General features: G+C 50.1%; 1 long non-coding RNA gene across 1 annotated transcript; it reads right to left on the bottom strand.

The window, feature by feature from the left end:
* Positions 1–1,026: 1,026 nt before the first annotated feature.
* Positions 1,027–8,316, bottom strand: LOC142250379 (uncharacterized). The gene is made up of 3 exons (XR_012725179.1): positions 8,190–8,316; positions 5,832–5,990; positions 1,027–3,034 (listed from the first exon to the last, which is right to left on the bottom strand). It is a non-coding gene; the product is annotated as an uncharacterized LOC142250379 (long non-coding RNA).
* Positions 8,317–8,716: the final 400 nt, after the last annotated feature.

Raw genomic sequence — 8,716 nt, 5'->3', positions numbered from 1 at the left:
TGTATAACCTCTGGCCCCTTTCTTTCCCCCCTGGGTGTATAACCTCTGGCCCCTTTCTTTCCCCCCTGGGTGTATAACCTCTGGCCCCTTTCTTTCCCCCCTGGGTGTATAACCTCTGGCCCCTTTCTTTCCCCCCTGGGTGTATAACCTCTGGCCCCTTTCTTTCCCCCCTGGGTGTATAACCTCTGGCCCCTTTCTTTCCCCCCCGGGTGTATAACCTCTGGCCCCTTTCTTTCCCCCCCGGGTGTATAACCTCTGGCCCCTTTCTTTCCCCCCCGGGTGTATAACCTCTGGCCCCTTTCTTTCCCCCCCGGGTGTATAACCTCTGGCCCCTTTCTTTCCCCCCCCGGGTGTATAACCTCTGGCCCCTTTCTTTCCCCCCCGGGTATATAACCTCTGGTCCCTTTCTTTCCCCCCCGGGTGTATAACCTCTGGCCCCTTTCTTTCCCCCCCGGGTGTATAACCTCTGGCCCCTTTCTTTCCCCCCTGGGTGTATAACCTCTGGCCCCTTTCTTTCCCCCCTGGGTGTATAACCTCTGGCCCCTTGCAGCATACAACCAATCAACAGCTGTTGATCTGTGCTGCAGCACACCTGCAGGTCAAATTGGGTATTACACCACTCTAATTGACTTAGTTGTGGATATTCAAGATCCTTCAAAGTTTTGGTTTTTTTTGTTGTTGTGGTTTGGTTTTTTCCTTCCACTTCAGACTGGGTGGAAACTCCACGGTTATAACTTCCTATCTCAGTGTTTTTTGTACTCGGCACAGTCTGGCTTCTGTGTACACAGGTGTGACTGTACCCAACAAGAACAGATGTTACATAACAGGTAGGACACACGGGCGGCGAGCCAGCGCTGTGACATCATGTACCGGGCCGCCACACGTGTACCAGAGCTTGCCCAGTGTACGGGGAGGACCGTAGGGGCTTGTTTTTAGTGTTTGGGGAGCTGCCGGGTCCGCCCCTGTTATATAACACCACAGACAACGACCGCTCATCTGCCTAATAACCAGGATTGTCATTGCACACGTTGTTTTAATAAGTGATGGAACCGGTGGAACAACATTTCTCAGTAACGCGCACATTATATTACTGTCTGTCATGTCCTCCTCACCCGTGTTGACTGGAGCTCAGCACCGTGACCGCACCGGAGGCTGAGGATCTGCTGTATCCTTCATTACTGATTTCACAGATATTTCTTTTTTTATGTATATGCTAAAAATGTTCTTGTCTCAGTTTCCAAAACATGAAAAAGGTTTAAGATTTTAATTACATAGAACAGGAACAACCCTTCATCAAAAAGAGGCCTGAAGAGCGGCATAGTCCATGACGGACCCTGAAGAGCGGCATAGTCCATGACGGACCCTGAAGAGCGGCATAGTCCACGACGGGCCCAGAAGAGCGGCATAGTCCACGACGGGCCCAGAAGAGCGGCATAGTCCACGACGGGCCCAGAAGAGCGGCATAGTCCACGACGGACCCTGAAGAGCGGCATAGTCCACGACGGACCCTGAAGAGCGGCATAGTCCACGACGGACCCTGAAGAGCGGCATAGTCCACGACGGACCCTGAAGAGCGGCATAGTCCACGACAGACCCTGAAGAGCGGCATAGTCCACGACGGGCCCAGAAGAGCGGCATAGTCCACGACGGGCCCAGAAGAGCGACATAGTCCACGACGGGCCCTGAAGAGCGACATAGTCCACGACGGGCCCTGAAGAGCGGCATAGTCCATAACGGACCCTGAAGAGCTGCATAGTCCATGACAGACCCTGAAGGGCGTCATAGTTCATGACGGACCCTGAAGAGCGACATAGTCAATGATTGACCCCCAGAAGAGTGACGTAGTCCATGATGGACCCCCAAAAGAGCGACATAGTCCATGATGGACCGATATTACTGGATGGTATCATATATGGAGGTACTCGAGTATTGGTGGGGCAGCAGCAATGGTCTCCTCATCTTTGAGACCCCAATACCCTACAGCTGTCAAAGCATACTTTGACATTGGGCATTGTAGTACAACAGCTGTGAAGCCACAGATTGGAGATCCCTTCTTTAGGTTGGCTTCACACTTCTGAATTTTATCGTCCATCCAAGATCGGCTGTGGATCTCCTGACCAGGAATCGGCAGTCTTATTGAGTCGTGGTCAAGAGACCCCCTACCGGTCAAGGAATCGGGCTCTGTGCACCAACTCGGATGTGTGATGCTGTTTGTAGGAGAGCAGTGAGGACAGATGAAGAGCTGACTGCCCCATTCTGTATTTTGGCATTGACCACAACTGCCACTAAGGTGGTAACTTCGTGAATTCCTCCTCCATTGACTCTCCATCGAGGTCACCAGCGTTCTTCGGTAGCTAGAAACGTCTCGGCGTAGTGGTACTCCCATTGTCTCTCCATCGAGGTCACCAGCGTTCTTCGGTGGCTGGAAACGTCTCGGCATAGTGGTACTCCCACAGATAATCCTTCATCGCCTTGGGTACAGGAAGGCGCTCTATTCTCTCGTTTGGGATGAGAGCGTTGATGGATGCCCGGCAGAGTTCTTGGAGACTTATGGGGTTGGTGCGATTCAGAGGCACGGACAAGAGTGGCTCGAAAAATGTGCAGGATCTGGGGTCGTTATAATGTTCCAGTAAGTGGCGGATGGAGGCAGAATGAAAACTGCCCCAGTGGAAGCTGAAATGTTGACCTCTGTATTGGACGCGGGCATGACGTGTACGTCCTCGACGGCGGAAAGTGACTGCAAATGCACAACCATCCTGGGAGGAGTTCCGGAGGAGAAATGTCCCGTCGGTGCGACCCAGTAATAATATATCTGCCTGGTGCTTGTTCAGGGCGCCCCAGTAGTAGGGAAGACTAGTGGCGGCCAGGAGTTCGGGTATGGTCGGGCACCTGAAATGGATCTCGATGCAGGTGTAGAAGCCCTCGTCTTCCACGGTCTTCTCTCCATCCTGGATTGCGGCTGGAGGAGACATTTTGGCACGATGCTTTACCAGTCAAGGTTGTTTCTCAGCCAAATCTTCATCCTAAGTACAACCTGCGAGCAACAGATCGTATGTTAGACACATTATCAGGATCTGTAAGGGGTACTTTGCACTCTGCGACATCGCTAGCCGATGCTAGCGATGCCGAGCGCGATAGTACCCGCCCCCATCGCACATGCGATATCTTGTGATAGCACATTATCGTTACACATTATCTCTACGCCAGCTTCACACGCACTTACCTGCCCTGCGACGTCACTCTGGCCGGCGACCTGCCTCCTTCCTAACTGGGCGGGTCGTGCGGCGTCAGTGACGTCATACGGCAGGCGGCCAATAGAAGCGGAGGGGCGGAGATGAGCGGGACGTAAACATCCCGCCCACCTCCTTTCTTCCGCATAGCCAGCGGGACGCAGGTAGGAGATGTTCCTCGCTCCTGTGGCTTCACACACAGCGATGTGTGCTGCCGCGGGAACGAGGAACAACATCGGAACATCGGTTGTGCCTAAATTATGGAAATGACCGACGCTACACAGATCGCCAATTTACGACGCTTTTAAGATCGTAAATCGGCGCATCTAGGCTTTACACGTTGCGACGTCGTTACCGGCGCCGGAGGTGCGTCACTTTCGATTTGACCCCGACGATATCGCAGTAGTGATGTCGCAACGTGCAAAGTACCCCTAAGAGTCTGGACCACTCAGATCATACACTGATCGCATATCCTAGTGATACACCATCACGGTATACGATAGGAATGCCTCCTTCATGGTCCGAGCTGTAGCACCAGACAAGTTCCAGCAGGACTAGCTGACCAACCATCAACGTAACATGTGTAAAACCTCTTTAGAGTAGATTTCACAAAACACAAGGCGTATATTATTAAATGTACCTCTTAGACCTAATGAGGCTGGTGTACTTATTTTGAAAATCCTTCTTGCAATGACTACGTAATATTGATATTGAGATGAGCACTCTTAAGGCCGCTTTACACGCTATGACATCGCTCAAGCAATCTTGTTGGGGTCACTGATTTGGTGACGCACATCCGGCCGCATTAGTGATGTCTTTGCGTGTGACACCTTTGAGCGATTTTGCATCGTTGCAAAAACGTGCAAAATCGCTCATCGGTGACATGGGGGTCCATTCTCAAATATCGTTGCTGCAGCAGTAACGATGTTGTTCTTCGTTCCTGCGGCAGCACACATCGCTCCGTGTGACACCGCAGGAACGTAGAAGCTCTCCTTACCTGCCTCCCGGCCACAATGCGGAAGGAAGGAGGTGGGCGGGATGTTCGTCCCGCTCATCTCCGCCCCTCCGCTTCTATTGGGCGGCGTTTCAGTGACGTCGCTGTGACGCTGAACGAACCGCCCCCTTAGAAAGGAAGCGGTTCGCCGGTCACAGCGACGTCGCAGGGCAGGTAAGTATGTGTGACGGGTCTGGGCGATGTTGTGCGCCACGGGCAGTGATTTGCCCGTGTCGCACAGGGAGGGAGGACACTGAGCAGCTGTCAATTATTCTACCTAGATGAAGATTCAGCACCATCAGGGAGGGGGACACTCAGCAGCTGTTAGTCAAGCTAGATAGGTGAAGATTCAGCAGCAGAAGGGAGGGACACTGAGGAGCTGTCAATCAAGCTAGATTGGTACAGATTCAGCAACAGCAGAGAGGAGGAAAACCGAGGAGCTGTCAATCAAATTAAATGGGTGGAGATTCAGCAGCAGGAGGAAGGGACATGGATGAGCTGTCAATCAAGCTAGATTGGTGCAGATTGCGCAACAGCAGGGCGGAGGAAAAATGACGAGCTGTCAATCTAAATAGGTGGTCAAACATTGAGTCTAAACTTTCAAAAAGGTTTACACAACAATTCTGATGTGGAATTTCAAAGTTAATCCTCCAGCCTCATCAGGTCTAAAAGATCCATTTAATAGTGTATACAGTTTGTATTGTGAAACCCGGCGATGAGTGAATAGTAACTATTCATGTTCGGATTATTCAGAACTTATCCCAAAGTACTATCCCGGTATTCATCACGAATTATGAACCTAATGCAAGTCTATCGGGAAAAAGAGCATTTTTCTTGCCGTGATGACTCCTGGAATAGTGCTTGGTATTCGGTAAGCGATATCTGAACATGAATGGTTACTATTCACCCATCACTACTAATGACAGATCCATAGTGAAATATAAAACGCATTTTTATATTTATATATATATATATATATATATATATATATATATATATATATATATATATATATATATAATTACACACAGCACTCTGTAAGCACTAAGATATATTCAAACATCGAATATATAAAATGTAAACTGCATTAATGCTATACAGAATAAAGCTTCTTTGCACAAAAATTGGCCAATTCATATGAGCCCATAAACCGCGGCAGGGTGACCTTTCTCTGATGGGACCCTAACCGAGTGTCATGCCTCTCCTGGACTAAAAGTCTTTTGTTTTCTTTTTAGTTGCATATATTCGAGGTATACACATCCTCCTATTCTGACTGCTATCCTCCCATCAGCCCCAGGGTGGTTTTAATTTGTGCCAGATCCTACCTGCCCATATATTTGTAGGCCTTTAGTCCAGGAGAGTTATGACATAATATAGGGTCCCATCAAAGAAAGGTCACCTTGCCGCGGTGGATGGGCTCACGAGAATTGGCCAATTTTTGCTCAAAGAACCTTTTGTTTTGTTTTGTTTTTTTTAAGTATATTTTATATAGCATTAATATCTGCCCAAAAAGATGTTTATTATTGTCTGAAGTTTCTCCAAACCCCTATGCATAAAAATATATGGACCCTGAAGAGGTTTAAAAAAGGATTAAAGCTTATACTCGCCTGTCCTGCCGCCACAGTTACCCTCTTAGTCCTCTGCTCACTTTGGATCTGTCTCCTCTTCACTCTTTGGTTTGGTTCTTGGTCCAGATCTTCTGGTGCCGTATCGGCCTCAACGTGATCACAACGAAGTCATGAGACCAAAAGACTAAAGAGACCAATCTGAAGAAAAGAGACATGGGTCAAGGAGCTGTGGCGACAGGACAGGTGTGGATTATTTGAGGAATTAGGGAAAATCAAACACGGAAAATGTCGGATTCTGGCAAATCCGAATATTTCCGAAATCTCTTAATTTAGATTTGTTACATTTCGATTCACTCTTTTCTATTAGACTCATAGAGTATGACGCCGACCACAGACCCCTCCAAAAAGACAGTATGATGATCCCACAGTACATTCCCCCACACACAGTATAAAGCCCCCACAGACACCCCGACACAGTATGATGCTCCCACACACCATCCCATCCCACACTCAGTATAAAGCCCCTACACATCATCCCTACACAGTTTGATGCCTCCACAGACCCCCACATACATAATGTGATGCCCCTGCTAACAGTGTGATGCCCCTAAAGACCATCCACATACACAATATAAAGACCCCAGAGACACAGACCACACACAGTATGATGCCTCCACAGACCTCAAACACACAGTACGATGCCTGCACACAGTATGATGCCCTCACAGTCCACACACACCGCATGATGCCCCCACAGACAGTATGATAGCCCCAGAAACTCCACACAGAGTATGATACCCCACAGCCCCCCCCCTTCACACACACACACACACACACACACATATATACACACACACACACACACACACACACACACACACCATGAGGCCCATACAGACCCTATACACAATATGATGCCCCCACAGACCTCACACATACTATAGACCCACACAAACAGTATGATGCCCCACAGAAGCCCAGACACACAATATAATGATCCCACAGACCCCACACACAGTATGATGCCTTCACTGACCTCACACACAGTATGATGCCCCCACAGACCCAAACACAAAGTATGATGCCCCTACAGCCCCCACACACATTATGATGCCCCCACAGACCACACACACAGTATTATTCCTCACAACCCCCCCCCCCCACATACAGTATGATATCTCTACAGACCCCCAGACACAGTATAATGTCCCCAAAGACTCCACACACAGTATGATGCCCCCACACACAGTATGGTGCCCCCATAGACCCCACACACACAGCACTATGCCCCCACAAACCCCACACACCGTATGATGGCCTCAGAAACGCCACACACAGTATGATGCCCTGATGCTGAGCTGGTGTCTGTCTCCAGTCATGTGACCTGAAGCTCCTCTTAAGACCTTAACTCTCTACCCAAACTGAATGGTGGAGGATGAATCTCATAGATTCATAGAATGGTAAAGTTAGAAGGGACCTCAAGGGCCATCTAATCCAGCCCCCTGCGAGTGCAGGTTTTCTTAAATCATCCCAGCTATATGTTTATCCAGCTTTTGCTTGATGATTTCCGTTGATGGAGAACTCACCACCTCCCGTGGTCGCCTGTTCCACTCCCTGACTGCCCTCACCACCTCCCGTGGCCGCCTGTTCCTCTCTCTGACTGCCCTCACCACCTCCCGTGGTCGCCTGTTCCACTCCCTGACTGCCCTCACCACCTCCCGTGGTCGCCTGTTCCACTCCCTGACTGCCCTCACCACCTCCCGTGGTCGCCTGTTCCACTCCCTGACTGCCCTCACTACCTCCCGTGGTCGCCTGTTCCTCTCTCTGACTGCCCTCACCACCTCCCGTGGTCGCCTGTTCCACTCCCTGACTGCCCTCACCATCTCCCGTGGCCGCCTGTTCCTCTCCCTGACTGCCCTCACCATCTCCCGTGGCCGCCTGTTCCACTCCCTGACTGCCCTCACCATCTCCCGTGGCCGCCTGTTCCACTCCCTGACTGCCCTCACCATCTCCCGTGGCCGCCTGTTCCACTCCCTGACTGCCCTCACCGTCAGAAAGTTTTTCCTAATGTCTAAGCTGAATCTCCTTCTCCTTAGTTTCATCCCCTTGCTTCTTGTACTTCCTTGTGCTCCCCCGTTCATTGTATTTATTGTCCCTCCCCCAACTCGGGAGAGTCCTCCTGGATCTGAGATGGTTGGGATGGATGCATGTGCCTAGTACGCCGGATTTCTGTAGATTAGGGTCCGTCACCCAGGCATCATTTGTACATCCAGGGCTTCATAAGCAAGTAATAATCCCCACTCTGTGCAATGATAAACCTCAGCTCTGTAATGTGTATGTGACCCCGCGCCTGTGCACGGCGGCTCAGATCTGTGGAGGGGATGCGGATGTACTTACCGGCAGCCATGGAGCAGAGGACACATCTGAGCTGCTGACAATCCTGCGCTCGGCGTGTCGTTTTGTAGTAATTATTATTGTTATGACTAAACTGTGTAGTGATAAAAATATACAGAGGGCGTGAGCGAGCGGCAACGTGTTCCTGGAATCCGCCTGTCCCTGGAAGAGGACTCTGTGTATCTCACACACATGGGAGGCGGGGAGGTGGCCATGGTGTGCAGCGTCTGGAGACACGTGGAGCACGCACCCGCGCTCCTGTCACCCAGCATCGTCTACTAGGCGGAGGTCTGATTAATATCTGACAAATTGTATCCTGCAGAAAAAATAGATAAATCGAACAATGTTTATCATCGTAACATATGTGATATAATGCCGCCTGTACGCGCTCCGGATTTCCGATTATGACGTCCGCAATGTGATTTTTATTCTCCAAATAAAAAGCTTCCTGAGTCAATTTTTTCAAGATGTGTGAAATACAAATGGGGCGGCACGGTGGCTCAGTGGTTAGCACTGTACAGTGGCTCAGT

Source organism: Anomaloglossus baeobatrachus, chromosome 9, assembly GCF_048569485.1.
Source record: "Anomaloglossus baeobatrachus isolate aAnoBae1 chromosome 9, aAnoBae1.hap1, whole genome shotgun sequence".
In the NCBI taxonomy this organism is placed as follows: domain Eukaryota; kingdom Metazoa; phylum Chordata; class Amphibia; order Anura; family Aromobatidae; genus Anomaloglossus; species Anomaloglossus baeobatrachus.
This window is presented reverse-complemented; position numbering and strand designations above follow the sequence as displayed.